The sequence below is a fragment of the Channa argus genome, unplaced genomic scaffold, assembly GCF_033026475.1.
Source record: "Channa argus isolate prfri unplaced genomic scaffold, Channa argus male v1.0 Contig016, whole genome shotgun sequence".
Classification (NCBI taxonomy): domain Eukaryota; kingdom Metazoa; phylum Chordata; class Actinopteri; order Anabantiformes; family Channidae; genus Channa; species Channa argus.
In genome coordinates this window covers 515993-541061 of record NW_027125235.1, presented here as the reverse complement: position 1 = coordinate 541061, position 25069 = coordinate 515993, and the positions used below count along the sequence as shown (strand labels likewise).

The 25069-nt window shown below is 55.4% G+C and overlaps 48 non-coding genes across 48 annotated transcripts; all 48 read left to right on the top strand.

The window, feature by feature from the left end:
- Positions 1 to 165: 165 nt before the first annotated feature.
- Positions 166 to 281, top strand: LOC137113893 (U5 spliceosomal RNA). Its single transcript, XR_010913012.1, has one exon. It is a non-coding gene; the product is annotated as a U5 spliceosomal RNA (small nuclear RNA).
- A 181-nt stretch (positions 282 to 462) lies between these two features.
- LOC137113246 (U2 spliceosomal RNA) lies at positions 463 to 655 on the top strand. The gene has a single exon (XR_010912381.1). It is a non-coding gene; the product is annotated as a U2 spliceosomal RNA (small nuclear RNA).
- A 551-nt stretch (positions 656 to 1206) lies between these two features.
- LOC137113720 (U5 spliceosomal RNA) lies at positions 1207 to 1322 on the top strand. Its single transcript, XR_010912843.1, has one exon. It is a non-coding gene; the product is annotated as a U5 spliceosomal RNA (small nuclear RNA).
- A 181-nt stretch (positions 1323 to 1503) lies between these two features.
- On the top strand, positions 1504 to 1696 carry LOC137113245 (U2 spliceosomal RNA). Its single transcript, XR_010912380.1, has one exon. It is a non-coding gene; the product is annotated as a U2 spliceosomal RNA (small nuclear RNA).
- A 551-nt stretch (positions 1697 to 2247) lies between these two features.
- LOC137113719 (U5 spliceosomal RNA) lies at positions 2248 to 2363 on the top strand. Its single transcript, XR_010912842.1, has one exon. It is a non-coding gene; the product is annotated as a U5 spliceosomal RNA (small nuclear RNA).
- Positions 2364 to 2544: 181 nt separating this feature from the next.
- Positions 2545 to 2737, top strand: LOC137113291 (U2 spliceosomal RNA). The gene has a single exon (XR_010912427.1). It is a non-coding gene; the product is annotated as a U2 spliceosomal RNA (small nuclear RNA).
- A 551-nt stretch (positions 2738 to 3288) lies between these two features.
- Positions 3289 to 3404, top strand: LOC137113892 (U5 spliceosomal RNA). Its single transcript, XR_010913011.1, has one exon. It is a non-coding gene; the product is annotated as a U5 spliceosomal RNA (small nuclear RNA).
- A 181-nt stretch (positions 3405 to 3585) lies between these two features.
- LOC137113243 (U2 spliceosomal RNA) lies at positions 3586 to 3778 on the top strand. Its single transcript, XR_010912378.1, has one exon. It is a non-coding gene; the product is annotated as a U2 spliceosomal RNA (small nuclear RNA).
- A 551-nt stretch (positions 3779 to 4329) lies between these two features.
- On the top strand, positions 4330 to 4445 carry LOC137113718 (U5 spliceosomal RNA). The gene has a single exon (XR_010912841.1). It is a non-coding gene; the product is annotated as a U5 spliceosomal RNA (small nuclear RNA).
- Positions 4446 to 4626: 181 nt separating this feature from the next.
- LOC137113242 (U2 spliceosomal RNA) lies at positions 4627 to 4819 on the top strand. Its single transcript, XR_010912377.1, has one exon. It is a non-coding gene; the product is annotated as a U2 spliceosomal RNA (small nuclear RNA).
- Positions 4820 to 5370: 551 nt separating this feature from the next.
- On the top strand, positions 5371 to 5486 carry LOC137113717 (U5 spliceosomal RNA). The gene has a single exon (XR_010912840.1). It is a non-coding gene; the product is annotated as a U5 spliceosomal RNA (small nuclear RNA).
- A 181-nt stretch (positions 5487 to 5667) lies between these two features.
- On the top strand, positions 5668 to 5858 carry LOC137114303 (U2 spliceosomal RNA). Its single transcript, XR_010913410.1, has one exon. It is a non-coding gene; the product is annotated as a U2 spliceosomal RNA (small nuclear RNA).
- Positions 5859 to 6408: 550 nt separating this feature from the next.
- LOC137113890 (U5 spliceosomal RNA) lies at positions 6409 to 6524 on the top strand. Its single transcript, XR_010913010.1, has one exon. It is a non-coding gene; the product is annotated as a U5 spliceosomal RNA (small nuclear RNA).
- A 181-nt stretch (positions 6525 to 6705) lies between these two features.
- Positions 6706 to 6898, top strand: LOC137113241 (U2 spliceosomal RNA). Its single transcript, XR_010912376.1, has one exon. It is a non-coding gene; the product is annotated as a U2 spliceosomal RNA (small nuclear RNA).
- Positions 6899 to 7449: 551 nt separating this feature from the next.
- Positions 7450 to 7565, top strand: LOC137113716 (U5 spliceosomal RNA). Its single transcript, XR_010912839.1, has one exon. It is a non-coding gene; the product is annotated as a U5 spliceosomal RNA (small nuclear RNA).
- Positions 7566 to 7746: 181 nt separating this feature from the next.
- LOC137114302 (U2 spliceosomal RNA) lies at positions 7747 to 7937 on the top strand. The gene has a single exon (XR_010913409.1). It is a non-coding gene; the product is annotated as a U2 spliceosomal RNA (small nuclear RNA).
- A 550-nt stretch (positions 7938 to 8487) lies between these two features.
- On the top strand, positions 8488 to 8603 carry LOC137113715 (U5 spliceosomal RNA). The gene has a single exon (XR_010912838.1). It is a non-coding gene; the product is annotated as a U5 spliceosomal RNA (small nuclear RNA).
- A 181-nt stretch (positions 8604 to 8784) lies between these two features.
- Positions 8785 to 8975, top strand: LOC137114387 (U2 spliceosomal RNA). Its single transcript, XR_010913489.1, has one exon. It is a non-coding gene; the product is annotated as a U2 spliceosomal RNA (small nuclear RNA).
- A 550-nt stretch (positions 8976 to 9525) lies between these two features.
- Positions 9526 to 9641, top strand: LOC137113986 (U5 spliceosomal RNA). Its single transcript, XR_010913102.1, has one exon. It is a non-coding gene; the product is annotated as a U5 spliceosomal RNA (small nuclear RNA).
- Positions 9642 to 9822: 181 nt separating this feature from the next.
- Positions 9823 to 10013, top strand: LOC137114194 (U2 spliceosomal RNA). Its single transcript, XR_010913304.1, has one exon. It is a non-coding gene; the product is annotated as a U2 spliceosomal RNA (small nuclear RNA).
- Positions 10014 to 10564: 551 nt separating this feature from the next.
- On the top strand, positions 10565 to 10680 carry LOC137113713 (U5 spliceosomal RNA). The gene has a single exon (XR_010912836.1). It is a non-coding gene; the product is annotated as a U5 spliceosomal RNA (small nuclear RNA).
- A 181-nt stretch (positions 10681 to 10861) lies between these two features.
- LOC137114335 (U2 spliceosomal RNA) lies at positions 10862 to 11052 on the top strand. Its single transcript, XR_010913440.1, has one exon. It is a non-coding gene; the product is annotated as a U2 spliceosomal RNA (small nuclear RNA).
- A 551-nt stretch (positions 11053 to 11603) lies between these two features.
- Positions 11604 to 11719, top strand: LOC137113712 (U5 spliceosomal RNA). Its single transcript, XR_010912835.1, has one exon. It is a non-coding gene; the product is annotated as a U5 spliceosomal RNA (small nuclear RNA).
- Positions 11720 to 11900: 181 nt separating this feature from the next.
- Positions 11901 to 12093, top strand: LOC137113240 (U2 spliceosomal RNA). The gene has a single exon (XR_010912375.1). It is a non-coding gene; the product is annotated as a U2 spliceosomal RNA (small nuclear RNA).
- Positions 12094 to 12644: 551 nt separating this feature from the next.
- LOC137113889 (U5 spliceosomal RNA) lies at positions 12645 to 12760 on the top strand. The gene has a single exon (XR_010913009.1). It is a non-coding gene; the product is annotated as a U5 spliceosomal RNA (small nuclear RNA).
- Positions 12761 to 12941: 181 nt separating this feature from the next.
- Positions 12942 to 13134, top strand: LOC137113239 (U2 spliceosomal RNA). The gene has a single exon (XR_010912374.1). It is a non-coding gene; the product is annotated as a U2 spliceosomal RNA (small nuclear RNA).
- A 551-nt stretch (positions 13135 to 13685) lies between these two features.
- Positions 13686 to 13801, top strand: LOC137113711 (U5 spliceosomal RNA). Its single transcript, XR_010912834.1, has one exon. It is a non-coding gene; the product is annotated as a U5 spliceosomal RNA (small nuclear RNA).
- A 181-nt stretch (positions 13802 to 13982) lies between these two features.
- On the top strand, positions 13983 to 14175 carry LOC137113288 (U2 spliceosomal RNA). The gene has a single exon (XR_010912424.1). It is a non-coding gene; the product is annotated as a U2 spliceosomal RNA (small nuclear RNA).
- A 551-nt stretch (positions 14176 to 14726) lies between these two features.
- LOC137113710 (U5 spliceosomal RNA) lies at positions 14727 to 14842 on the top strand. The gene has a single exon (XR_010912833.1). It is a non-coding gene; the product is annotated as a U5 spliceosomal RNA (small nuclear RNA).
- Positions 14843 to 15023: 181 nt separating this feature from the next.
- On the top strand, positions 15024 to 15216 carry LOC137113238 (U2 spliceosomal RNA). The gene has a single exon (XR_010912373.1). It is a non-coding gene; the product is annotated as a U2 spliceosomal RNA (small nuclear RNA).
- Positions 15217 to 15767: 551 nt separating this feature from the next.
- Positions 15768 to 15883, top strand: LOC137113709 (U5 spliceosomal RNA). The gene has a single exon (XR_010912832.1). It is a non-coding gene; the product is annotated as a U5 spliceosomal RNA (small nuclear RNA).
- Positions 15884 to 16064: 181 nt separating this feature from the next.
- Positions 16065 to 16257, top strand: LOC137113237 (U2 spliceosomal RNA). The gene has a single exon (XR_010912372.1). It is a non-coding gene; the product is annotated as a U2 spliceosomal RNA (small nuclear RNA).
- Positions 16258 to 16808: 551 nt separating this feature from the next.
- LOC137113708 (U5 spliceosomal RNA) lies at positions 16809 to 16924 on the top strand. The gene has a single exon (XR_010912831.1). It is a non-coding gene; the product is annotated as a U5 spliceosomal RNA (small nuclear RNA).
- Positions 16925 to 17105: 181 nt separating this feature from the next.
- Positions 17106 to 17296, top strand: LOC137114325 (U2 spliceosomal RNA). The gene has a single exon (XR_010913431.1). It is a non-coding gene; the product is annotated as a U2 spliceosomal RNA (small nuclear RNA).
- A 550-nt stretch (positions 17297 to 17846) lies between these two features.
- LOC137113707 (U5 spliceosomal RNA) lies at positions 17847 to 17962 on the top strand. The gene has a single exon (XR_010912830.1). It is a non-coding gene; the product is annotated as a U5 spliceosomal RNA (small nuclear RNA).
- Positions 17963 to 18143: 181 nt separating this feature from the next.
- LOC137113236 (U2 spliceosomal RNA) lies at positions 18144 to 18336 on the top strand. Its single transcript, XR_010912371.1, has one exon. It is a non-coding gene; the product is annotated as a U2 spliceosomal RNA (small nuclear RNA).
- Positions 18337 to 18887: 551 nt separating this feature from the next.
- LOC137113888 (U5 spliceosomal RNA) lies at positions 18888 to 19003 on the top strand. Its single transcript, XR_010913008.1, has one exon. It is a non-coding gene; the product is annotated as a U5 spliceosomal RNA (small nuclear RNA).
- Positions 19004 to 19184: 181 nt separating this feature from the next.
- Positions 19185 to 19377, top strand: LOC137113235 (U2 spliceosomal RNA). Its single transcript, XR_010912370.1, has one exon. It is a non-coding gene; the product is annotated as a U2 spliceosomal RNA (small nuclear RNA).
- A 551-nt stretch (positions 19378 to 19928) lies between these two features.
- On the top strand, positions 19929 to 20044 carry LOC137113706 (U5 spliceosomal RNA). Its single transcript, XR_010912829.1, has one exon. It is a non-coding gene; the product is annotated as a U5 spliceosomal RNA (small nuclear RNA).
- A 181-nt stretch (positions 20045 to 20225) lies between these two features.
- LOC137113234 (U2 spliceosomal RNA) lies at positions 20226 to 20418 on the top strand. The gene has a single exon (XR_010912369.1). It is a non-coding gene; the product is annotated as a U2 spliceosomal RNA (small nuclear RNA).
- Positions 20419 to 20969: 551 nt separating this feature from the next.
- LOC137113887 (U5 spliceosomal RNA) lies at positions 20970 to 21085 on the top strand. Its single transcript, XR_010913007.1, has one exon. It is a non-coding gene; the product is annotated as a U5 spliceosomal RNA (small nuclear RNA).
- A 181-nt stretch (positions 21086 to 21266) lies between these two features.
- LOC137113232 (U2 spliceosomal RNA) lies at positions 21267 to 21459 on the top strand. Its single transcript, XR_010912367.1, has one exon. It is a non-coding gene; the product is annotated as a U2 spliceosomal RNA (small nuclear RNA).
- A 551-nt stretch (positions 21460 to 22010) lies between these two features.
- On the top strand, positions 22011 to 22126 carry LOC137113705 (U5 spliceosomal RNA). Its single transcript, XR_010912828.1, has one exon. It is a non-coding gene; the product is annotated as a U5 spliceosomal RNA (small nuclear RNA).
- Positions 22127 to 22307: 181 nt separating this feature from the next.
- Positions 22308 to 22500, top strand: LOC137113231 (U2 spliceosomal RNA). Its single transcript, XR_010912366.1, has one exon. It is a non-coding gene; the product is annotated as a U2 spliceosomal RNA (small nuclear RNA).
- A 551-nt stretch (positions 22501 to 23051) lies between these two features.
- On the top strand, positions 23052 to 23167 carry LOC137113704 (U5 spliceosomal RNA). Its single transcript, XR_010912827.1, has one exon. It is a non-coding gene; the product is annotated as a U5 spliceosomal RNA (small nuclear RNA).
- Positions 23168 to 23348: 181 nt separating this feature from the next.
- On the top strand, positions 23349 to 23541 carry LOC137113230 (U2 spliceosomal RNA). Its single transcript, XR_010912365.1, has one exon. It is a non-coding gene; the product is annotated as a U2 spliceosomal RNA (small nuclear RNA).
- A 551-nt stretch (positions 23542 to 24092) lies between these two features.
- Positions 24093 to 24208, top strand: LOC137113702 (U5 spliceosomal RNA). Its single transcript, XR_010912825.1, has one exon. It is a non-coding gene; the product is annotated as a U5 spliceosomal RNA (small nuclear RNA).
- Positions 24209 to 24389: 181 nt separating this feature from the next.
- Positions 24390 to 24580, top strand: LOC137114323 (U2 spliceosomal RNA). The gene has a single exon (XR_010913429.1). It is a non-coding gene; the product is annotated as a U2 spliceosomal RNA (small nuclear RNA).
- The last annotated feature ends 489 nt before the right edge of the window (positions 24581 to 25069 follow it).

Genomic DNA, 25069 nt, shown 5'->3' with positions numbered 1-25069 from the left:
TAGTCTGTCCGCAATCTGATTGGCTCGGCCAAAGGGCCGGGGCGGCCTCAGGGAAATGGGAGCTGCCTGGGAATTGGAACGCCTCGCAAGCCGAGAAGGGGGTTCCGCGAAGGTGGTGAGTGGTGCGACGAGGGACTTCGGCCCCACACGAAGGCAGGAGCGTCCTTACTCTGGTTTCTCTTCATCACGCACAAGTCTTTCGCCTTTTATTAAAGACTTCCGTGGAGAGGAATACCAATGAGTTAAATTCCATTTTTGGCAGGCTTTGCCTTCTGGCAGAGCCCTGTGAGTTTGTCAAACGTCAAAGCAGCTGTGTTCGTGGAGAGGTCGGCCTGTGCAAAGAGAGCACGTCCGTGGGTGGGTGCTCAGCAGCGGCCAGTGTTACGTCCAGTTAACAATACTGCACCGCGACACTTGAGAAGTGTCAGAGGAGGTTGGCTCAGGCAGCAAAGAGTTGGGGTCAACGCTTCTCGGCCTTTTGGCTAAGATCAAGTGTAGTATCTGTTCTTATCAGTTTAATATCTGATATGTCCTCTACACGGGGACAACTTATTAAACGGATTTTTAGAACCGGGAGCTGAAAAAAAGGGGCTTGCTCCGTTCACTCCACGCATCGACCTGGCCTTGCAGTGCCGCTGGGAACGGTGCAGCCTTCTCTCCACCTGTGGACAAAAAAAAAAAACTTGCTCAGCTTTTCAGGGCGTGAGCCAAATGGGACGGCCGCCGGGGGTCACGCTAAGTACCCCTGCCGACTTAGTGGCGGCTTCTCGGTAGGCTCCTTTGGTTTTTGTCTTCTTGCAATTACGCTTTGTCAGCCATGACAACTGGCCGAAAAGTGCAGCGCGCCACAGCAAGGTGTAGCAACAACAGGGCCCCCGTGCGCGTTCTGCATTTCCCCCTGCAGGCATAGGGGGCAACGTTTCCATCCCGCCACAGGGCCCGTTTACCGCTCCCCGCGTTGCCCGTCTCCTTTTCTCGCTCCTCGCTCAAGATCTGCAAGCAGCTGAGCGTTTGCTAGCCCGCCTGGAAAAGGCAGGATCTTAGTCTGTCCGCAATCTGATTGGCTCGGCCAAAGGGCCGGGGCGGCCTCAGGGAAATGGGAGCTGCCTGGGAATTGGAACGCCTCGCAAGCCGAGAAGGGGGTTCCGCGAAGGTGGTGAGTGGTGCGACGAGGGACTTCGGCCCCACACGAAGGCAGGAGCGTCCTTACTCTGGTTTCTCTTCATCACGCACAAGTCTTTCGCCTTTTACTAAAGACTTCCGTGGAGAGGAATACCAATGAGTTAAATTCCATTTTTGGCAGGCTTTGCCTTCTGGCAGAGCCCTGGGAGTTTGTCAAACGTCAAAGCAGCTGTGTCCGTGGAGAGGTCGGCCTGTGCAAAGAGAGCACGGCCGTGGGTGGGTGCTCAGCAGCGGCCAGTGTTACGTCCAGTTAACAATACTGCACCGCGACACTTGAGAAGTGTCAGAGGAGGTTGGCTCAGGCAGCAAAGAGTTGGGGTCAACGCTTCTCGGCCTTTTGGCTAAGATCAAGTGTAGTATCTGTTCTTATCAGTTTAATATCTGATATGTCCTCTACACGGGGACAACTTATTAAACGGATTTTTAGAACCGGGAGCTGAAAAAAAGGGGCTTGCTCCGTTCACTCCACGCATCGACCTGGCCTTGCAGTGCCGCTGGGAACGGTGCAGCCTTCTCTCCACCTGTGGACAAAAAAAAAAAACTTGCTCAGCTTTTCAGGGCGTGAGCCAAATGGGACGGCCGCCGGGGGTCACGCTAAGTACCCCTGCCGACTTAGTGGCGGCTTCTCGGTAGGCTCCTTTGGTTTTTGTCTTCTTGCAATTACGCTTTGTCAGCCATGACAACTGGCCGAAAAGTGCAGCGCGCCACAGCAAGGTGTAGCAACAACAGGGCCCCCGTGCGCGTTCTGCATTTCCCCCTGCAGGCATAGGGGGCAACGTTTCCATCCCGCCACAGGGCCCGTTTACCGCTCCCCGCGTTGCCCGTCTCCTTTTCTCGCTCCTCGCTCAAGATCTGCAAGCAGCTGAGCGTTTGCTAGCCCGCCTGGAAAAGGCAGGATCTTAGTCTGTCCGCAATCTGATTGGCTCGGCCAAAGGGCCGGGGCGGCCTCAGGGAAATGGGAGCTGCCTGGGAATTGGAACGCCTCGCAAGCCGAGAAGGGGGTTCCGCGAAGGTGGTGAGTGGTGCGACGAGGGACTTCGGCCCCACACGAAGGCAGGAGCGTCCTTACTCTGGTTTCTCTTCATCACGCACAAGTCTTTCGCCTTTTACTAAAGACTTCCGTGGAGAGGAATACCAATGAGTTAAATTCCATTTTTGGCAGGCTTTGCCTTCTGGCAGAGCCCTGTGAGTTTGTCAAACGTCAAAGCAGCTGTGTCCGTGGAGAGGTCGGCCTGTGCAAAGAGAGCACGGCCGTGGGTGGGTGCTCAGCAGCGGCCAGTGTTACGTCCAGTTAACAATACTGCACCGCGACACTTGAGAAGTGTCAGAGGAGGTTGGCTCAGGCAGCAAAGAGTGGGGGTCAACGCTTCTCGGCCTTTTGGCTAAGATCAAGTGTAGTATCTGTTCTTATCAGTTTAATATCTGATATGTCCTCTACACGGGGACAACTTATTAAACGGAATTTTAGAACCGGGAGCTGAAAAAAAGGGGCTTGCTCCGTTCACTCCACGCATCGACCTGGCCTTGCAGTGCCGCTGGGAACGGTGCAGCCTTCTCTCCACCTGTGGACAAAAAAAAAAAACTTGCTCAGCTTTTCAGGGCGTGAGCCAAATGGGACGGCCGCCGGGGGTCACGCTAAGTACCCCTGCCGACTTAGTGGCGGCTTCTCGGTAGGCTCCTTTGGTTTTTGTCTTCTTGCAATTACGCTTTGTCAGCCATGACAACTGGCCGAAAAGTGCAGCGCGCCACAGCAAGGTGTAGCAACAACAGGGCCCCCGTGCGCGTTCTGCATTTCCCCCTGCAGGCATAGGGGGCAACGTTTCCATCCCGCCACAGGGCCCGTTTACCGCTCCCCGCGTTGCCCGTCTCCTTTTCTCGCTCCTCGCTCAAGATCTGCAAGCAGCTGAGCGTTTGCTAGCCCGCCTGGAAAAGGCAGGATCTTAGTCTGTCCGCAATCTGATTGGCTCGGCCAAAGGGCCGGGGCGGCCTCAGGGAAATGGGAGCTGCCTGGGAATTGGAACGCCTCGCAAGCCGAGAAGGGGGTTCCGCGAAGGTGGTGAGTGGTGCGACGAGGGACTTCGGCCCCACACGAAGGCAGGAGCGTCCTTACTCTGGTTTCTCTTCATCACGCACAAGTCTTTCGCCTTTTATTAAAGACTTCCGTGGAGAGGAATACCAATGAGTTAAATTCCATTTTTGGCAGGCTTTGCCTTCTGGCAGAGCCCTGTGAGTTTGTCAAACGTCAAAGCAGCTGTGTTCGTGGAGAGGTCGGCCTGTGCAAAGAGAGCACGGCCGTGGGTGGGTGCTCAGCAGCGGCCAGTGTTACGTCCAGTTAACAATACTGCACCGCGACACTTGAGAAGTGTCAGAGGAGGTTGGCTCAGGCAGCAAAGAGTTGGGGTCAACGCTTCTCGGCCTTTTGGCTAAGATCAAGTGTAGTATCTGTTCTTATCAGTTTAATATCTGATATGTCCTCTACACGGGGACAACTTATTAAACGGATTTTTAGAACCGGGAGCTGAAAAAAAGGGGCTTGCTCCGTTCACTCCACGCATCGACCTGGCCTTGCAGTGCCGCTGGGAACGGTGCAGCCTTCTCTCCACCTGTGGACAAAAAAAAAAAACTTGCTCAGCTTTTCAGGGCGTGAGCCAAATGGGACGGCCGCCGGGGGTCACGCTAAGTACCCCTGCCGACTTAGTGGCGGCTTCTCGGTAGGCTCCTTTGGTTTTTGTCTTCTTGCAATTACGCTTTGTCAGCCATGACAACTGGCCGAAAAGTGCAGCGCGCCACAGCAAGGTGTAGCAACAACAGGGCCCCCGTGCGCGTTCTGCATTTCCCCCTGCAGGCATAGGGGGCAACGTTTCCATCCCGCCACAGGGCCCGTTTACCGCTCCCCGCGTTGCCCGTCTCCTTTTCTCGCTCCTCGCTCAAGATCTGCAAGCAGCTGAGCGTTTGCTAGCCCGCCTGGAAAAGGCAGGATCTTAGTCTGTCCGCAATCTGATTGGCTCGGCCAAAGGGCCGGGGCGGCCTCAGGGAAATGGGAGCTGCCTGGGAATTGGAACGCCTCGCAAGCCGAGAAGGGGGTTCCGCGAAGGTGGTGAGTGGTGCGACGAGGGACTTCGGCCCCACACGAAGGCAGGAGCGTCCTTACTCTGGTTTCTCTTCATCACGCACAAGTCTTTCGCCTTTTACTAAAGACTTCCGTGGAGAGGAATACCAATGAGTTAAATTCCATTTTTGGCAGGCTTTGCCTTCTGGCAGAGCCCTGGGAGTTTGTCAAACGTCAAAGCAGCTGTGTCCGTGGAGAGGTCGGCCTGTGCAAAGAGAGCACGGCCGTGGGTGGGTGCTCAGCAGCGGCCAGTGTTACGTCCAGTTAACAATACTGCACCGCGACACTTGAGAAGTGTCAGAGGAGGTTGGCTCAGGCAGCAAAGAGTTGGGGTCAACGCTTCTCGGCCTTTTGGCTAAGATCAAGTGTAGTATCTGTTCTTATCAGTTTAATATCTGATATGTCCTCTACACGGGGACAACTTATTAAACGGATTTTTAGAACCGGGAGCTGAAAAAAAGGGGCTTGCTCCGTTCACTCCACGCATCGACCTGGCCTTGCAGTGCCGCTGGGAACGGTGCAGCCTTCTCTCCACCTGTGGACAAAAAAAAAAAACTTGCTCAACTTTTCAGGGCGTGAGCCAAATGGGACGGCCGCCGGGGGTCACGCTAAGTACCCCTGCCGACTTAGTGGCGGCTTCTCGGTAGGCTCCTTTGGTTTTTGTCTTCTTGCAATTACGCTTTGTCAGCCATGACAACTGGCCGAAAAGTGCAGCGCGCCACAGCAAGGTGTAGCAACAACAGGGCCCCCGTGCGCGTTCTGCATTTCCCCCTGCAGGCATAGGGGGCAACGTTTCCATCCCGCCACAGGGCCCGTTTACCGCTCCCCGCGTTGCCCGTCTCCTTTTCTCGCTCCTCGCTCAAGATCTGCAAGCAGCTGAGCGTTTGCTAGCCCGCCTGGAAAAGGCAGGATCTTAGTCTGTCCGCAATCTGATTGGCTCGGCCAAAGGGCCGGGGCGGCCTCAGGGAAATGGGAGCTGCCTGGGAATTGGAACGCCTCGCAAGCCGAGAAGGGGGTTCCGCGAAGGTGGTGAGTGGTGCGACGAGGGACTTCGGCCCCACACGAAGGCAGGAGCGTCCTTACTCTGGTTTCTCTTCATCACGCACAAGTCTTTCGCCTTTTACTAAAGACTTCCGTGGAGAGGAATACCAATGAGTTAAATTCCATTTTTGGCAGGCTTTGCCTTCTGGCAGAGCCCTGTGAGTTTGTCAAACGTCAAAGCAGCTGTGTCCGTGGAGAGGTCGGCCTGTGCAAAGAGAGCACGGCCGTGGGTGGGTGCTCAGCAGCGGCCAGTGTTACGTCCAGTTAACAATACTGCACCGCGACACTTGAGAAGTGTCAGAGGAGGTTGGCTCAGGCAGCAAAGAGTGGGGGTCATCGCTTCTCGGCCTTTTGGCTAAGATCAAGTGTAGTATCTGTTCTTATCAGTTTAATATCTGATATGTCCTCTACACGGGGACAACTTATTAAACGGATTTTTAGAACCGGGAGGTGAAAAAGGGGCTTGCTCCCTTCACTCTACGCATCGACCTGGCATTGCAGTGCCGCTGGGAACGGTGCAGCCTTCTCTCCACCTGTGGACAAAAAAAAAAACTTGCTCAGCTTTTCAGGGCGTGAGCCAAATGGGACGGCCGCCGGGGGTCACGCTAAGTACCCCTGCCGACTTAGTGGCGGCTTCTCGGTAGGCTCCTTTAGTTTTTGTCTTCTTGCAATTACGCTTTGTCAGCCATGACAACTGGCCGAAAAGTGCAGCGCGCCACAGCAAGGTGTAGCAACAACAGGGCCCCCGTGCGCGTTCTGCATTTCCCCCTGCAGGCATAGGGGGCAACGTTTCCATCCCGCCACAGGGCCCGTTTACCGCTCCCCGCGTTGCCCGTCTCCTTTTCTCGCTCCTCGCTCAAGATCTGCAAGCAGCTGAGCGTTTGCTAGCCCGCCTGGAAAAGGCAGGATCTTAGTCTGTCCGCAATCTGATTGGCTCGGCCAAAGGGCCGGGGCGGCCTCAGGGAAATGGGAGCTGCCTGGGAATTGGAACGCCTCGCAAGCCGAGAAGGGGGTTCCGCGAAGGTGGTGAGTGGTGCGACGAGGGACTTCGGCCCCACACGAAGGCAGGAGCGTCCTTACTCTGGTTTCTCTTCATCACGCACAAGTCTTTCGCCTTTTATTAAAGACTTCCGTGGAGAGGAATACCAATGAGTTAAATTCCATTTTTGGCAGGCTTTGCCTTCTGGCAGAGCCCTGTGAGTTTGTCAAACGTCAAAGCAGCTGTGTTCGTGGAGAGGTCGGCCTGTGCAAAGAGAGCACGGCCGTGGGTGGGTGCTCAGCAGCGGCCAGTGTTACGTCCAGTTAACAATACTGCACCGCGACACTTGAGAAGTGTCAGAGGAGGTTGGCTCAGGCAGCAAAGAGTTGGGGTCAACGCTTCTCGGCCTTTTGGCTAAGATCAAGTGTAGTATCTGTTCTTATCAGTTTAATATCTGATATGTCCTCTACACGGGGACAACTTATTAAACGGATTTTTAGAACCGGGAGCTGAAAAAAAGGGGCTTGCTCCGTTCACTCCACGCATCGACCTGGCCTTGCAGTGCCGCTGGGAACGGTGCAGCCTTCTCTCCACCTGTGGACAAAAAAAAAAAACTTGCTCAGCTTTTCAGGGCGTGAGCCAAATGGGACGGCCGCCGGGGGTCACGCTAAGTACCCCTGCCGACTTAGTGGCGGCTTCTCGGTAGGCTCCTTTGGTTTTTGTCTTCTTGCAATTACGCTTTGTCAGCCATGACAACTGGCCGAAAAGTGCAGCGCGCCACAGCAAGGTGTAGCAACAACAGGGCCCCCGTGCGCGTTCTGCATTTCCCCCTGCAGGCATAGGGGGCAACGTTTCCATCCCGCCACAGGGCCCGTTTACCGCTCCCCGCGTTGCCCGTCTCCTTTTCTCGCTCCTCGCTCAAGATCTGCAAGCAGCTGAGCGTTTGCTAGCCCGCCTGGAAAAGGCAGGATCTTAGTCTGTCCGCAATCTGATTGGCTCGGCCAAAGGGCCGGGGCGGCCTCAGGGAAATGGGAGCTGCCTGGGAATTGGAACGCCTCGCAAGCCGAGAAGGGGGTTCCGCGAAGGTGGTGAGTGGTGCGACGAGGGACTTCGGCCCCACACGAAGGCAGGAGCGTCCTTACTCTGGTTTCTCTTCATCACGCACAAGTCTTTCGCCTTTTACTAAAGACTTCCGTGGAGAGGAATACCAATGAGTTAAATTCCATTTTTGGCAGGCTTTGCCTTCTGGCAGAGCCCTGGGAGTTTGTCAAACGTCAAAGCAGCTGTGTCCGTGGAGAGGTCGGCCTGTGCAAAGAGAGCACGGCCGTGGGTGGGTGCTCAGCAGCGGCCAGTGTTACGTCCAGTTAACAATACTGCACCGCGACACTTGAGAAGTGTCAGAGGAGGTTGGCTCAGGCAGCAAAGAGTGGGGGTCATCGCTTCTCGGCCTTTTGGCTAAGATCAAGTGTAGTATCTGTTCTTATCAGTTTAATATCTGATATGTCCTCTACACGGGGACAACTTATTAAACGGATTTTTAGAACCGGGAGGTGAAAAAGGGGCTTGCTCCCTTCACTCTACGCATCGACCTGGCATTGCAGTGCCGCTGGGAACGGTGCAGCCTTCTCTCCACCTGTGGACAAAAAAAAAAACTTGCTCAGCTTTTCAGGGCGTGAGCCAAATGGGACGGCCGCCGGGGGTCACGCTAAGTACCCCTGCCGACTTAGTGGCGGCTTCTCGGTAGGCTCCTTTAGTTTTTGTCTTCTTGCAATTACGCTTTGTCAGCCATGACAACTGGCCGAAAAGTGCAGCGCGCCACAGCAAGGTGTAGCAACAACAGGGCCCCCGTGCGCGTTCTGCATTTCCCCCTGCAGGCATAGGGGGCAACGTTTCCATCCCGCCACAGGGCCCGTTTACCGCTCCCCGCGTTGCCCGTCTCCTTTTCTCGCTCCTCGCTCAAGATCTGCAAGCAGCTGAGCGTTTGCTAGCCCGCCTGGAAAAGGCAGGATCTTAGTCTGTCCGCAATCTGATTGGCTCGGCCAAAGGGCCGGGGCGGCCTCAGGGAAATGGGAGCTGCCTGGGAATTGGAACGCCTCGCAAGCCGAGAAGGGGGTTCCGCGAAGGTGGTGAGTGGTGCGACGAGGGACTTCGGCCCCACACGAAGGCAGGAGCGTCCTTACTCTGGTTTCTCTTCATCACGCACAAGTCTTTCGCCTTTTACTAAAGACTTCCGTGGAGAGGAATACCAATGAGTTAAATTCCATTTTTGGCAGGCTTTGCCTTCTGGCAGAGCCCTGTGAGTTTGTCAAACGTCAAAGCAGCTGTGTCCGTGGAGAGGTCGGCCTGTGCAAAGAGAGCACGGCTGTGGGTGGGTGCTCAGCAGCGGCCAGTGTTACGTCCAGTTAACAATACTGCACCGCGACACTTGAGAAGTGTCAGAGGAGGTTGGCTCAGGCAGCAAAGAGTGGGGGTCATCGCTTCTCGGCCTTTTGGCTAAGATCAAGTGTAGTATCTGTTCTTATCAGTTTAATATCTGATATGTCCTCTACACGGTGACAACTTATTAAACGGATTTTTAGAACCGGGAGCTGAAAAAGGGGCTTGCTCCGTTCACTCCACGCATCGACCTGGCCTTGCAGTGCCGCTGGGAACGGTGCAACCTTCTCTCCACCTGTGGAAGAAAAAAAAAACTTGCTCAGCTTTTCAGGGCGTGAGCCAAATGGGACGGCCGCCGGGGGTCACGCTAAGTACCCCTGCCGACTTAGTGGCGGCTTCTCGGTAGGCTCCTTTGGTTTTTGTCTTCTTGCAATTACGCTTTGTCAGCCATGACAACTGGCCGAAAAGTGCAGCGCGCCACAGCAAGGTGTAGCAACAACAGGGCCCCCGTGCGCGTTCTGCATTTCCCCCTGCAGGCATAGGGGGCAACGTTTCCATCCCGCCACAGGGCCCGTTTACCGCTCCCCGCGTTGCCCGTCTCCTTTTCTCGCTCCTCGCTCAAGATCTGCAAGCAGCTGAGCGTTTGCTAGCCCGCCTGGAAAAGGCAGGATCTTAGTCTGTCCGCAATCTGATTGGCTTGGCCAAAGGGCCGGGGCGGCCTCAGGGAAATGGGAGCTGCCTGGGAATTGGAACGCCTCGCAAGCCGAGAAGGGGGTTCCGCGAAGGTGGTGAGTGGTGCGACGAGGGACTTCGGCCCCACACGAAGGCAGGAGCGTCCTTACTCTGGTTTCTCTTCATCACGCACAAGTCTTTCGCCTTTTACTAAAGACTTCCGTGGAGAAGAATACCAATGAGGTAAATTCCATTTTTGGCAGGCTTTGCCTTCTGGCAGAGCCCTGTGAGTTTGTCAAACGTCAAAGCAGCTGTGTCCGTGGAGAGGTCGGCCTGTGCAAAGAGAGCACGGCCGTGGGTGGGTGCTCAGCAGCGGCCAGTGTTACGTCCAGTTAACAATACTGCACCGCGACACTTGAGAAGTGTCAGAGGAGGTTGGCTCAGGCAGCAAAGAGTGGGGGTCATCGCTTCTCGGCCTTTTGGCTAAGATCAAGTGTAGTATCTGTTCTTATCAGTTTAATATCTGATATGTCCTCTACACGGGGACAACTTATTAAACGGATTTTTAGAACCGGGAGCTGAAAAAGGGGCTTGCTCCGTTCACTCCACGCATCGACCTGGCCTTGCAGTGCCGCTGGGAACGGTGCAGCCTTCTCTCCACCTGTGGACAAAAAAAAAAAACTTGCTCAGCTTTTCAGGGCGTGAGCCAAATGGGACGGCCGCCGGGGGTCACGCTAAGTACCCCTGCCGACTTAGTGGCGGCTTCTCGGTAGGCTCCTTTGGTTTTTGTCTTCTTGCAATTACGCTTTGTCAGCCATGACAACTGGCCGAAAAGTGCAGCGCGCCACAGCAAGGTGTAGCAACAACAGGGCCCCCGTGCGCGTTCTGCATTTCCCCCTGCAGGCATAGGGGGCAACGTTTCCATCCCGCCACAGGGCCCGTTTACCGCTCCCCGCGTTGCCCGTCTCCTTTTCTCGCTCCTCGCTCAAGATCTGCAAGCAGCTGAGCGTTTGCTAGCCCGCCTGGAAAAGGCAGGATCTTAGTCTGTCCGCAATCTGATTGGCTCGGCCAAAGGGCCGGGGCGGCCTCAGGGAAATGGGAGCTGCCTGGGAATTGGAACGCCTCGCAAGCCGAGAAGGGGGTTCCGCGAAGGTGGTGAGTGGTGCGACGAGGGACTTTGGCCCCACACGAAGGCAGGAGCGTCCTTACTCTGGTTTCTCTTCATCACGCACAAGTCTTTCGCCTTTTACTAAAGACTTCCGTGGAGAGGAATACCAATGAGTTAAATTCCATTTTTGGCAGGCTTTGCCTTCTGGCAGAGCCCTGTGAGTTTGTCAAACGTCAAAGCAGCTGTGTCCGTGGAGAGGTCGGCCTGTGCAAAGAGAGCACGGCCGTGGGTGGGTGCTCAGCAGCGGCCAGTGTTACGTCCAGTTAACAATACTGCACCGCGACACTTGAGAAGTGTCAGAGGAGGTTGGATCAGGCAGCAAAGAGTTGGGGTCAACGCTTCTCGGCCTTTTGGCTAAGATCAAGTGTAGTATCTGTTCTTATCAGTTTAATATCTGATATGTCCTCTACACGGGGACAACTTATTAAACGGATTTTTAGAACCGGGAGCTGAAAAAGGGGCTTGCTCCGTTCACTCCACGCATCGACCTGGCCTTGCAGTGCCGCTGGGAACGGTGCAGCCTTCTCTCCACCTGTGGACAAAAAAAAAAAACTTGCTCAGCTTTTCAGGGCGTGAGCCAAATGGGACGGCCGCCGGGGGTCACGCTAAGTACCCCTGCCTACTTAGTGGCGGCTTCTCGGTAGGCTCCTTTGGTTTTTGTCTTCTTGCAATTACGCTTTGTCAGCCATGACAACTGGCCGAAAAGTGCAGCGCGCCACAGCAAGGTGTAGCAACAACAGGGCCCCCGTGCGCGTTCTGCATTTCCCCCTGCAGGCATAGGGGGCAACGTTTCCATCCCGCCACAGGGCCCGTTTACCGCTCCCCGCGTTGCCCGTCTCCTTTTCTCGCTCCTCGCTCAAGATCTGCAAGCAGCTGAGCGTTTGCTAGCCCGCCTGGAAAAGGCAGGATCTTAGTCTGTCCGCAATCTGATTGGCTCGGCCAAAGGGCCGGGGCGGCCTCAGGGAAATGGGAGCTGCCTGGGAATTGGAACGCCTCGCAAGCCGAGAAGGGGGTTCCGCGAAGGTGGTGAGTGGTGCGACGAGGGACTTCGGCCCCACACGAAGGCAGGAGCGTCCTTACTCTGGTTTCTCTTCATCACGCACAAGTCTTTCGCCTTTTACTAAAGACTTCCGTGGAGAGGAATACCAATGAGTTAAATTCCATTTTTGGCAGGCTTTGCCTTCTGGCAGAGCCCTGTGAGTTTGTCAAACGTCAAAGCAGCTGTGTCCGTGGAGAGGTCGGCCTGTGCAAAGAGAGCACGGCCGTGGGTGGGTGCTCAGCAGCGGCCAGTGTTACGTCCAGTTAACAATACTGCACCGCGACACTTGAGAAGTGTCAGAGGAGGTTGGCTCAGGCAGCAAAGAGTTGGGGTCAACGCTTCTCGGCCTTTTGGCTAAGATCAAGTGTAGTATCTGTTCTTATCAGTTTAATATCTGATATGTCCTCTACACGGGGACAACTTATTAAACGGATTTTTAGAACCGGGAGCTGAAAAAAAGGGGCTTGCTCCGTTCACTCCACGCATCGACCTGGCCTTGCAGTGCCGCTGGGAACGGTGCAGCCTTCTCTCCACCTGTGGACAAAAAAAAAAAACTTGCTCAGCTTTTCAGGGCGTGAGCCAAATGGGACGGCCGCCGGGGGTCACGCTAAGTACCCCTGCCGACTTAGTGGCGGCTTCTCGGTAGGCTCCTTTGGTTTTTGTCTTCTTGCAATTACGCTTTGTCAGCCATGACAACTGGCCGAAAAGTGCAGCGCGCCACAGCAAGGTGTAGCAACAACAGGGCCCCCGTGCGCGTTCTGCATTTCCCCCTGCAGGCATAGGGGGCAACGTTTCCATCCCGCCACAGGGCCCGTTTACCGCTCCCCGCGTTGCCCGTCTCCTTTTCTCGCTCCTCGCTCAAGATCTGCAAGCAGCTGAGCGTTTGCTAGCCCGCCTGGAAAAGGCAGGATCTTAGTCTGTCCGCAATCTGATTGGCTTGGCCAAAGGGCCGGGGCGGCCTCAGGGAAATGGGAGCTGCCTGGGAATTGGAACGCCTCGCAAGCCGAGAAGGGGGTTCCGCGAAGGTGGTGAGTGGTGCGACGAGGGACTTCGGCCCCACACGAAGGCAGGAGCGTCCTTACTCTGGTTTCTCTTCATCACGCACAAGTCTTTCGCCTTTTATTAAAGACTTCCGTGGAGAGGAATACCAATGAGTTAAATTCCATTTTTGGCAGGCTTTGCCTTCTGGCAGAGCCCTGTGAGTTTGTCAAACGTCAAAGCAGCTGTGTCCGTGGAGAGGTCGGCCTGTGCAAAGAGAGCACGGCCGTGGGTGGGTGCTCAGCAGCGGCCAGTGTTACGTCCAGTTAACAATACTGCACCGCGACACTTGAGAAGTGTCAGAGGAGGTTGGCTCAGGCAGCAAAGAGTTGGGGTCAACGCTTCTCGGCCTTTTGGCTAAGATCAAGTGTAGTATCTGTTCTTATCAGTTTAATATCTGATATGTCCTCTACACGGGGACAACTTATTAAACGGATTTTTAGAACCGGGAGCTGAAAAAAAGGGGCTTGCTCCGTTCACTCCACGCATCGACCTGGCCTTGCAGTGCCGCTGGGAACGGTGCAGCCTTCTCTCCACCTGTGGACAAAAAAAAAAAACTTGCTCAGCTTTTCAGGGCGTGAGCCAAATGGGACGGCCGCCGGGGGTCACGCTAAGTACCCCTGCCGACTTAGTGGCGGCTTCTCGGTAGGCTCCTTTGGTTTTTGTCTTCTTGCAATTACGCTTTGTCAGCCATGACAACTGGCCGAAAAGTGCAGCGCGCCACAGCAAGGTGTAGCAACAACAGGGCCCCCGTGCGCGTTCTGCATTTCCCCCTGCAGGCATAGGGGGCAACGTTTCCATCCCGCCACAGGGCCCGTTTACCGCTCCCCGCGTTGCCCGTCTCCTTTTCTCGCTCCTCGCTCAAGATCTGCAAGCAGCTGAGCGTTTGCTAGCCCGCCTGGAAAAGGCAGGATCTTAGTCTGTCCGCAATCTGATTGGCTCGGCCAAAGGGCCGGGGCGGCCTCAGGGAAATGGGAGCTGCCTGGGAATTGGAACGCCTCGCAAGCCGAGAAGGGGGTTCCGCGAAGGTGGTGAGTGGTGCGACGAGGGACTTCGGCCCCACACGAAGGCAGGAGCGTCCTTACTCTGGTTTCTCTTCATCACGCACAAGTCTTTCGCCTTTTACTAAAGACTTCCGTGGAGAGGAATACCAATGAGTTAAATTCCATTTTTGGCAGGCTTTGCCTTCTGGCAGAGCCCTGTGAGTTTGTCAAACGTCAAAGCAGCTGTGTCCGTGGAGAGGTCGGCCTGTGCAAAGAGAGCACGGCCGTGGGTGGGTGCTCAGCAGCGGCCAGTGTTACGTCCAGTTAACAATACTGCACCGCGACACTTGAGAAGTGTCAGAGGAGGTTGGCTCAGGCAGCAAAGAGTTGGGGTCAACGCTTCTCGGCCTTTTGGCTAAGATCAAGTGTAGTATCTGTTCTTATCAGTTTAATATCTGATATGTCCTCTACACGGGGACAACTTATTAAACGGATTTTTAGAACCGGGAGCTGAAAAAAAGGGGCTTGCTCCGTTCACTCCACGCATCGACTTGGCCTTGCAGTGCCGCTGGGAACGGTGCAGCCTTCTCTCCACCTGTGGACAAAAAAAAAAAACTTGCTCAGCTTTTCAGGGCGTGAGCCAAATGGGACGGCCGCCGGGGGTCACGCTAAGTACCCCTGCCGACTTAGTGGCGGCTTCTCGGTAGGCTCCTTTGGTTTTTGTCTTCTTGCAATTACGCTTTGTCAGCCATGACAACTGGCCGAAAAGTGCAGCGCGCCACAGCAAGGTGTAGCAACAACAGGGCCCCCGTGCGCGTTCTGCATTTCCCCCTGCAGGCATAGGGGGCAACGTTTCCATCCCGCCACAGGGCCCGTTTACCGCTCCCCGCGTTGCCCGTCTCCTTTTCTCGCTCCTCGCTCAAGATCTGCAAGCAGCTGAGCGTTTGCTAGCCCGCCTGGAAAAGGCAGGATCTTAGTCTGTCCGCAATCTGATTGGCTCGGCCAAAGGGCCGGGGCGGCCTCAGGGAAATGGGAGCTGCCTGGGAATTGGAACGCCTCGCAAGCCGAGAAGGGGGTTCCGCGAAGGTGGTGAGTGGTGCGACGAGGGACTTCGGCCCCACACGAAGGCAGGAGCGTCCTTACTCTGGTTTCTCTTCATCACGCACAAGTCTTTCGCCTTTTACTAAAGACTTCCGTGGAGAGGAATACCAATGAGTTAAATTCCATTTTTGGCAGGCTTTGCCTTCTGGCAGAGCCCTGTGAGTTTGTCAAACGTCAAAGCAGCTGTGTCCGTGGAGAGGTCGGCCTGTGCAAAGAGAGCACGGCCGTGGGTGGGTGCTCAGCAGCGGCCAGTGTTACGTCCAGTTAACAATACTGCACCGCGACACTTGAGAAGTGTCAGAGGAGGTTGGCTCAGGCAGCAAAGAGTTGGGGTCAACGCTTCTCGGCCTTTTGGCTAAGATCAAGTGTAGTATCTGTTCTTATCAGTTTAATATCTGATATGTCCTCTACACGGGGACAACTTATTAAACGGATTTTTAGAACCGGGAGCTGAAAAAAAGGGGCTTGCTCCGTTCACTCCACGCATCGACCTGGCCTTGCAGTGCCGCTGGGAACGGTGCAGCCTTCTCTCCACCTGTGGACAAAAAAAAAAAACTTGCTCAGCTTTTCAGGGCGTGAGCCAAATGGGACGGCCGCCGGGGGTCACGCTAAGTACCCCTGCCGACTTAGTGGCGGCTTCTCGGTAGGCTCCTTTGGTTTTTGTCTTCTTGCAATTACGCTTTGTCAGCCATGACAACTGGCCGAAAAGTGCAGCGCGCCACAGCAAGGTGTAGCAACAACAGGGCCCCCGTGCGCGTTCTGCAATTCCCCCTGCAGGCATAGGGGGCAACGTTTCCATCCCGCCACAGGGCCCGTTTACCGCTCCCCGCGTTGCCCGTCTCCTTTTCTCGCTCCTCGCTCAAGATCTGCAAGCAGCTGAGCGTTTGCTAGCCCGCCTGGAAAAGGCAGGATCTTAGTCTGTCCGCAATCTGATTGGCTCGGCCAAAGGGCCGTTGCGGCCTCAGGGAAATGGGAGCTGCCTGGGAATTGGAACGCCTCGCAAGCCGAGAAGGGGGTTCCGCGAAGGTGGTGAGTGGTGCGACGAGGGACTTCGGCCCCACACGAAGGCAGGAGCGTCCTTACTCTGGTTTCTCTTCATCACGCACAAGTCTTTCGCCTTTTACTAAAGACTTCCGTGGAGAGGAATACCAATGAGTTAAATTCCATTTTTGGCAGGCTTTGCCTTCTGGCAGAGCCCTGGGAGTTTGTCAAACGTCAAAGCAGCTGTGTCCGTGGAGAGGTCGGCCTGTGCAAAGAGAGCACGGCCGTGGGTGGGTGCTCAGCAGCGGCCAGTGTTACGTCCAGTTAACAATACTGCACCGCGACACTTGAGAAGTGTCAGAGGAGGTTGGCTCAGGCAGCAAAGAGTTGGGGTCAACGCTTCTCGGCCTTTTGGCTAAGATCAAGTGTAGTATCTGTTCTTATCAGTTTAATATCTGATATGTCCTCTACACGGGGACAACTTATTAAACGGATTTTTAGAACCGGGAGCTGAAAAAAAGGGGCTTGCTCCGTTCACTCCACGCATCGACCTGGCCTTGCAGTGCCGCTGGGAACGGTGCAGCCTTCTCTCCACCTGTGGACAAAAAAAAAAAACTTGCTCAGCTTTTCAGGGCGTGAGCCAAATGGGACGGCCGCCGGGGGTCACGCTAAGTACCCCTGCCGACTTAGTGGCGGCTTCTCGGTAGGCTCCTTTGGTTTTTGTCTTCTTGCAATTACGCTTTGTCAGCCATGACAACTGGCCGAAAAGTGCAGCGCGCCACAGCAAGGTGTAGCAACAACAGGGCCCCCGTGCGCGTTCTGCATTTCCCCCTGCAGGCATAGGGGGCAACGTTTCCATCCCGCCACAGGGCCCGTTTACCGCTCCCCGCGTTGCCCGTCTCCTTTTCTCGCTCCTCGCTCAAGATCTGCAAGCAGCTGAGCGTTTGCTAGCCCGCCTGGAAAAGGCAGGATCTTAGTCTGTCCGCAATCTGATTGGCTCGGCCAAAGGGCCGGGGCGGCCTCAGGGAAATGGGAGCTGCCTGGGAATTGGAACGCCTCGCAAGCCGAGAAGGGGGTTCCGCGAAGGTGGTGAGTAGTGCGACGAGGGACTTCGGCCCCACACGAAGGCAGGAGCGTCCTTACTCTGGTTTCTCTTCATCACGCACAAGTCTTTCGCCTTTTACTAAAGACTTCCGTGGAGAGGAATACCAATGAGTTAAATTCCATTTTTGGCAGGCTTTGCCTTCTGGCAGAGCCCTGTGAGTTTGTCAAACGTCAAAGCAGCTGTGTCCGTGGAGAGGTCGGCCTGTGCAAAGAGAGCACGGCCGTGGGTGGGTGCTCAGCAGCGGCCAGTGTTACGTCCAGTTAACAATACTGCACCGCGACACTTGAGAAGTGTCAGAGGAGGTTGGCTCAGGCAGCAAAGAGTTGGGGTCAACGCTTCTCGGCCTTTTGGCTAAGATCAAGTGTAGTATCTGTTCTTATCAGTTTAATATCTGATATGTCCTCTACACGGGGACAACTTATTAAACGGATTTTTAGAACCGGGAGGTGAAAAAGGGGCTTGCTCCGTTCACTCCACGCATCGACCTGGCCTTGCAGTGCCGCTGGGAACGGTGCAGCCTTCTCTCCACCTGTGGACAAAAAAAAAAACTTGCTCAGCTTTTCAGGGCGTGAGCCAAATGGGACGGCCGCCGGGGGTCACGCTAAGTACCCCTGCCGACTTAGTGGCGGCTTCTCGGTAGGCTCCTTTGGTTTTTGTCTTCTTGCAATTACGCTTTGTCAGCCATGACAACTGGCCGAAAAGTGCAGCGCGCCACAGCAAGGTGTAGCAACAACAGGGCCCCCGTGCGCGTTCTGCATTTCCCCCTGCAGGCATAGGGGGCAACGTTTCCATCCCGCCACAGGGCCCGTTTACCGCTCCCCGCGTTGCCCGTCTCCTTTTCTCGCTCCTCGCTCAAGATCTGCAAGCAGCTGAGCGTTTGCTAGCCCGCCTGGAAAAGGCAGGATCTTAGTCTGTCCGCAATCTGATTGGCTCGGCCAAAGGGCCGGGGCGGCCTCAGGGAAATGGGAGCTGCCTGGGAATTGGAACGCCTCGCAAGCCGAGAAGGGGATTCCGCGAAGGTGGTGAGTGGTGCGACGAGGGACTTCGGCCCCACACGAAGGCAGGAGCGTCCTTACTCTGGTTTCTCTTCATCACGCACAAGTCTTTCGCCTTTTACTAAAGACTTCCGTGGAGAGGAATACCAATGAGTTAAATTCCATTTTTGGCAGGCTTTGCCTTCTGGCAGAGCCCTGTGAGTTTGTCAAACGTCAAAGCAGCTGTGTCCGTGGAGAGGTCGGCCTGTGCAAAGAGAGCACGGCCGTGGGTGGGTGCTCAGCAGCGGCCAGTGTTACGTCCAGTTAACAATACTGCACCGCGACACTTGAGAAGTGTCAGAGGAGGTTGGCTCAGGCAGCAAAGAGTTGGGGTCAACGCTTCTCGGCCTTTTGGCTAAGATCAAGTGTAGTATCTGTTCTTATCAGTTTAATATCTGATATGTCCTCTACACGGGGACAACTTATTAAACGGATTTTTAGAACCGGGAGCTGAAAAAAAGGGGCTTGCTCCGTTCACTCCACGCATCGACCTGGCCTTGCAGTGCCGCTGGGAACGGTGCAGCCTTCTCTCCACCTGTGGACAAAAAAAAAAAACTTGCTCAGCTTTTCAGGGCGTGAGCCAAATGGGACGGCCGCCGGGGGTCACGCTAAGTACCCCTGCCGACTTAGTGGCGGCTTCTCGGTAGGCTCCTTTGGTTTTTGTCTTCTTGCAATTACGCTTTGTCAGCCATGACAACTGGCCGAAAAGTGCAGCGCGCCACAGCAAGGTGTAGCAACAACAGGGCCCCCGTGCGCGTTCTGCATTTCCCCCTGCAGGCATAGGGGGCAACGTTTCCATCCCGCCACAGGGCCCGTTTACCGCTCCCCGCGTTGCCCGTCTCCTTTTCTCGCTCCTCGCTCAAGATCTGCAAGCAGCTGAGCGTTTGCTAGCCCGCCTGGAAAAGGCAGGATCTTAGTCTGTCCGCAATCTGATTGGCTTGGCCAAAGGGCCGGGGCGGCCTCAGGGAAATGGGAGCTGCCTGGGAATTGGAACGCCTCGCAAGCCGAGAAGGGGGTTCCGCGAAGGTGGTGAGTGGTGCGACGAGGGACTTCGGCCCCACACGAAGGCAGGAGCGTCCTTACTCTGGTTTCTCTTCATCACGCACAAGTCTTTCGCCTTTTATTAAAGACTTCCGTGGAGAGGAATACCAATGAGTTAAATTCCATTTTTGGCAGGCTTTGCCTTCTGGCAGAGCCCTGTGAGTTTGTCAAACGTCAAAGCAGCTGTGTCCGTGGAGAGGTCGGCCTGTGCAAAGAGAGCACGGCCGTGGGTGGGTGCTCAGCAGCGGCCAGTGTTACGTCCAGTTAACAATACTGCACCGCGACACTTGAGAAGTGTCAGAGGAGGTTGGCTCAGGCAGCAAAGAGTTGGGGTCAACGCTTCTCGGCCTTTTGGCTAAGATCAAGTGTAGTATCTGTTCTTATCAGTTTAATATCTGATATGTCCTCTACACGGGGACAACTTATTAAACGGATTTTTAGAACCGGGAGCTGAAAAAAAGGGGCTTGCTCCGTTCACTCCACGCATCGACCTGGCCTTGCAGTGCCGCTGGGAACGGTGCAGCCTTCTCTCCACCTGTGGACAAAAAAAAAAAACTTGCTCAGCTTTTCAGGGCGTGAGCCAAATGGGACGGCCGCCGGGGGTCACGCTAAGTACCCCTGCCGACTTAGTGGCGGCTTCTCGGTAGGCTCCTTTGGTTTTTGTCTTCTTGCAATTACGCTTTGTCAGCCATGACAACTGGCCGAAAAGTGCAGCGCGCCACAGCAAGGTGTAGCAACAACAGGGCCCCCGTGCGCGTTCTGCATTTCCCCCTGCAGGCATAGGGGGCAACGTTTCCATCCCGCCACAGGGCCCGTTTACCGCTCCCCGCGTTGCCCGTCTCCTTTTCTCGCTCCTCGCTCAAGATCTGCAAGCAGCTGAGCGTTTGCTAGCCCGCCTGGAAAAGGCAGGATCTTAGTCTGTCCGCAATCTGATTGGCTCGGCCAAAGGGCCGGGGCGGCCTCAGGGAAATGGGAGCTGCCTGGGAATTGGAACGCCTCGCAAGCCGAGAAGGGGGTTCCGCGAAGGTGGTGAGTGGTGCGACGAGGGACTTCGGCCCCACACGAAGGCAGGAGCGTCCTTACTCTGGTTTCTCTTCATCACGCACAAGTCTTTCGCCTTTTACTAAAGACTTCCGTGGAGAGGAATACCAATGAGTTAAATTCCATTTTTGGCAGGCTTTGCCTTCTGGCAGAGCCCTGTGAGTTTGTCAAACGTCAAAGCAGCTGTGTCCGTGGAGAGGTCGGCCTGTGCAAAGAGAGCACGGCCGTGGGTGGGTGCTCAGCAGCGGCCAGTGTTACGTCCAGTTAACAATACTGCACCGCGACACTTGAGAAGTGTCAGAGGAGGTTGGCTCAGGCAGCAAAGAGTTGGGGTCAACGCTTCTCGGCCTTTTGGCTAAGATCAAGTGTAGTATCTGTTCTTATCAGTTTAATATCTGATATGTCCTCTACACGGGGACAACTTATTAAACGGATTTTTAGAACCGGGAGCTGAAAAAAAGGGGCTTGCTCCGTTCACTCCACGCATCGACCTGGCCTTGCAGTGCCGCTGGGAACGGTGCAGCCTTCTCTCCACCTGTGGACAAAAAAAAAAAACTTGCTCAGCTTTTCAGGGCGTGAGCCAAATGGGACGGCCGCCGGGGGTCACGCTAAGTACCCCTGCCGACTTAGTGGCGGCTTCTCGGTAGGCTCCTTTGGTTTTTGTCTTCTTGCAATTACGCTTTGTCAGCCATGACAACTGGCCGAAAAGTGCAGCGCGCCACAGCAAGGTGTAGCAACAACAGGGCCCCCGTGCGCGTTCTGCATTTCCCCCTGCAGGCATAGGGGGCAACGTTTCCATCCCGCCACAGGGCCCGTTTACCGCTCCCCGCGTTGCCCGTCTCCTTTTCTCGCTCCTCGCTCAAGATCTGCAAGCAGCTGAGCGTTTGCTAGCCCGCCTGGAAAAGGCAGGATCTTAGTCTGTCCGCAATCTGATTGGCTTGGCCAAAGGGCCGGGGCGGCCTCAGGGAAATGGGAGCTGCCTGGGAATTGGAACGCCTCGCAAGCCGAGAAGGGGGTTCCGCGAAGGTGGTGAGTGGTGCGACGAGGGACTTCGGCCCCACACGAAGGCAGGAGCGTCCTTACTCTGGTTTCTCTTCATCACGCACAAGTCTTTCGCCTTTTATTAAAGACTTCCGTGGAGAGGAATACCAATGAGTTAAATTCCATTTTTGGCAGGCTTTGCCTTCTGGCAGAGCCCTGTGAGTTTGTCAAACGTCAAAGCAGCTGTGTCCGTGGAGAGGTCGGCCTGTGCAAAGAGAGCACGGCCGTGGGTGGGTGCTCAGCAGCGGCCAGTGTTACGTCCAGTTAACAATACTGCACCGCGACACTTGAGAAGTGTCAGAGGAGGTTGGCTCAGGCAGCAAAGAGTTGGGGTCAACGCTTCTCGGCCTTTTGGCTAAGATCAAGTGTAGTATCTGTTCTTATCAGTTTAATATCTGATATGTCCTCTACACGGGGACAACTTATTAAACGGATTTTTAGAACCGGGAGCTGAAAAAAAGGGGCTTGCTCCGTTCACTCCACGCATCGACCTGGCCTTGCAGTGCCGCTGGGAACGGTGCAGCCTTCTCTCCACCTGTGGACAAAAAAAAAAAACTTGCTCAGCTTTTCAGGGCGTGAGCCAAATGGGACGGCCGCCGGGGGTCACGCTAAGTACCCCTGCCGACTTAGTGGCGGCTTCTCGGTAGGCTCCTTTGGTTTTTGTCTTCTTGCAATTACGCTTTGTCAGCCATGACAACTGGCCGAAAAGTGCAGCGCGCCACAGCAAGGTGTAGCAACAACAGGGCCCCCGTGCGCGTTCTGCATTTCCCCCTGCAGGCATAGGGGGCAACGTTTCCATCCCGCCACAGGGCCCGTTTACCGCTCCCCGCGTTGCCCGTCTCCTTTTCTCGCTCCTCGCTCAAGATCTGCAAGCAGCTGAGCGTTTGCTAGCCCGCCTGGAAAAGGCAGGATCTTAGTCTGTCCGCAATCTGATTGGCTCGGCCAAAGGGCCGGGGCGGCCTCAGGGAAATGGGAGCTGCCTGGGAATTGGAACGCCTCGCAAGCCGAGAAGGGGGTTCCGCGAAGGTGGTGAGTGGTGCGACGAGGGACTTCGGCCCCACACGAAGGCAGGAGCGTCCTTACTCTGGTTTCTCTTCATCACGCACAAGTCTTTCGCCTTTTACTAAAGACTTCCGTGGAGAGGAATACCAATGAGTTAAATTCCATTTTTGGCAGGCTTTGCCTTCTGGCAGAGCCCTGTGAGTTTGTCAAACGTCAAAGCAGCTGTGTCCGTGGAGAGGTCGGCCTGTGCAAAGAGAGCACGGCCGTGGGTGGGTGCTCAGCAGCGGCCAGTGTTACGTCCAGTTAACAATACTGCACCGCGACACTTGAGAAGTGTCAGAGGAGGTTGGCTCAGGCAGCAAAGAGTTGGGGTCAACGCTTCTCGGCCTTTTGGCTAAGATCAAGTGTAGTATCTGTTCTTATCAGTTTAATATCTGATATGTCCTCTACACGGGGACAACTTATTAAACGGATTTTTAGAACCGGGAGCTGAAAAAAAGGGGCTTGCTCCGTTCACTCCACGCATCGACCTGGCCTTGCAGTGCCGCTGGGAACGGTGCAGCCTTCTCTCCACCTGTGGACAAAAAAAAAAAACTTGCTCAGCTTTTCAGGGCGTGAGCCAAATGGGACGGCCGCCGGGGGTCACGCTAAGTACCCCTGCCGACTTAGTGGCGGCTTCTCGGTAGGCTCCTTTGGTTTTTGTCTTCTTGCAATTACGCTTTGTCAGCCATGACAACTGGCCGAAAAGTGCAGCGCGCCACAGCAAGGTGTAGCAACAACAGGGCCCCCGTGCGCGTTCTGCATTTCCCCCTGCAGGCATAGGGGGCAACGTTTCCATCCCGCCACAGGGCCCGTTTACCGCTCCCCGCGTTGCCCGTCTCCTTTTCTCGCTCCTCGCTCAAGATCTGCAAGCAGCTGAGCGTTTGCTAGCCCGCCTGGAAAAGGCAGGATCTTAGTCTGTCCGCAATCTGATTGGCTCGGCCAAAGGGCCGGGGCGGCCTCAGGGAAATGGGAGCTGCCTGGGAATTGGAACGCCTCGCAAGCCGAGAAGGGGGTTCCGCGAAGGTGGTGAGTGGTGCGACGAGGGACTTCGGCCCCACACGAAGGCAGGAGCGTCCTTACTCTGGTTTCTCTTCATCACGCACAAGTCTTTCGCCTTTTACTAAAGACTTCCGTGGAGAGGAATACCAATGAGTTAAATTCCATTTTTGGCAGGCTTTGCCTTCTGGCAGAGCCCTGTGAGTTTGTCAAACGTCAAAGCAGCTGTGTCCGTGGAGAGGTCGGCCTGTGCAAAGAGAGCACGGCCGTGGGTGGGTGCTCAGCAGCGGCCAGTGTTACGTCCAGTTAACAATACTGCACCGCGACACTTGAGAAGTGTCAGAGGAGGTTGGCTCAGGCAGCAAAGAGTTGGGGTCAACGCTTCTCGGCCTTTTGGCTAAGATCAAGTGTAGTATCTGTTCTTATCAGTTTAATATCTGATATGTCCTCTACACGGGGACAACTTATTAAACGGATTTTTAGAACCGGGAGCTGAAAAAAAGGGGCTTGCTCCGTTCACTCCACGCATCGACCTGGCCTTGCAGTGCCGCTGGGAACGGTGCAGCCTTCTCTCCACCTGTGGACAAAAAAAAAAAACTTGCTCAGCTTTTCAGGGCGTGAGCCAAATGGGACGGCCGCCGGGGGTCACGCTAAGTACCCCTGCCGACTTAGTGGCGGCTTCTCGGTAGGCTCCTTTGGTTTTTGTCTTCTTGCAATTACGCTTTGTCAGCCATGACAACTGGCCGAAAAGTGCAGCGCGCCACAGCAAGGTGTAGCAACAACAGGGCCCCCGTGCGCGTTCTGCAATTCCCCCTGCAGGCATAGGGGGCAACGTTTCCATCCCGCCACAGGGCCCGTTTACCGCTCCCCGCGTTGCCCGTCTCCTTTTCTCGCTCCTCGCTCAAGATCTGCAAGCAGCTGAGCGTTTGCTAGCCCGCCTGGAAAAGGCAGGATCTTAGTCTGTCCGCAATCTGATTGGCTCGGCCAAAGGGCCGGGGCGGCCTCAGGGAAATGGGAGCTGCCTGGGAATTGGAACGCCTCGCAAGCCGAGAAGGGGGTTCCGCGAAGGTGGTGAGTGGTGCGACGAGGGACTTCGGCCCCACACGAAGGCAGGAGCGTCCTTACTCTGGTTTCTCTTCATCACGCACAAGTCTTTCGCCTTTTACTAAAGACTTCCGTGGAGAGGAATACCAATGAGTTAAATTCCATTTTTGGCAGGCTTTGCCTTCTGGCAGAGCCCTGGGAGTTTGTCAAACGTCAAAGCAGCTGTGTCCGTGGAGAGGTCGGCCTGTGCAAAGAGAGCACGGCCGTGGGTGGGTGCTCAGCAGCGGCCAGTGTTACGTCCAGTTAACAATACTGCACCGCGACACTTGAGAAGTGTCAGAGGAGGTTGGCTCAGGCAGCAAAGAGTTGGGGTCAACGCTTCTCGGCCTTTTGGCTAAGATCAAGTGTAGTATCTGTTCTTATCAGTTTAATATCTGATATGTCCTCTACACGGGGACAACTTATTAAACGGATTTTTAGAACCGGGAGGTGAAAAAGGGGCTTGCTCCGTTCACTCCACGCATCGACCTGGCCTTGCAGTGCCGCTGGGAACGGTGCAGCCTTCTCTCCACCTGTGGACAAAAAAAAAAACTTGCTCAGCTTTTCAGGGCGTGAGCCAAATGGGACGGCCGCCGGGGGTCACGCTAAGTACCCCTGCCGACTTAGTGGCGGCTTCTCGGTAGGCTCCTTTGGTTTTTGTCTTCTTGCAATTACGCTTTGTCAGCCATGACAACTGGCCGAAAAGTGCAGCGCGCCACAGCAAGGTGTAGCAACAACAGGGCCCCCGTGCGCGTTCTGCATTTCCCCCTGCAGGCATAGGGGGCAACGTTTCCATCCCGCCACAGGGCCCGTTTACCGCTCCCCGCGTTGCCCGTCTCCTTTTCTCGCTCCTCGCTCAAGATCTGCAAGCAGCTGAGCGTTTGCTAGCCCGCCTGGAAAAGGCAGGATCTTAGTCTGTCCGCAATCTGATTGGCTCGGCCAAAGGGCCGGGGCGGCCTCAGTGAAATGGGAGCTGCCTGGGAATTGGAACGCCTCGCAAGCCGAGAAGGGGGTT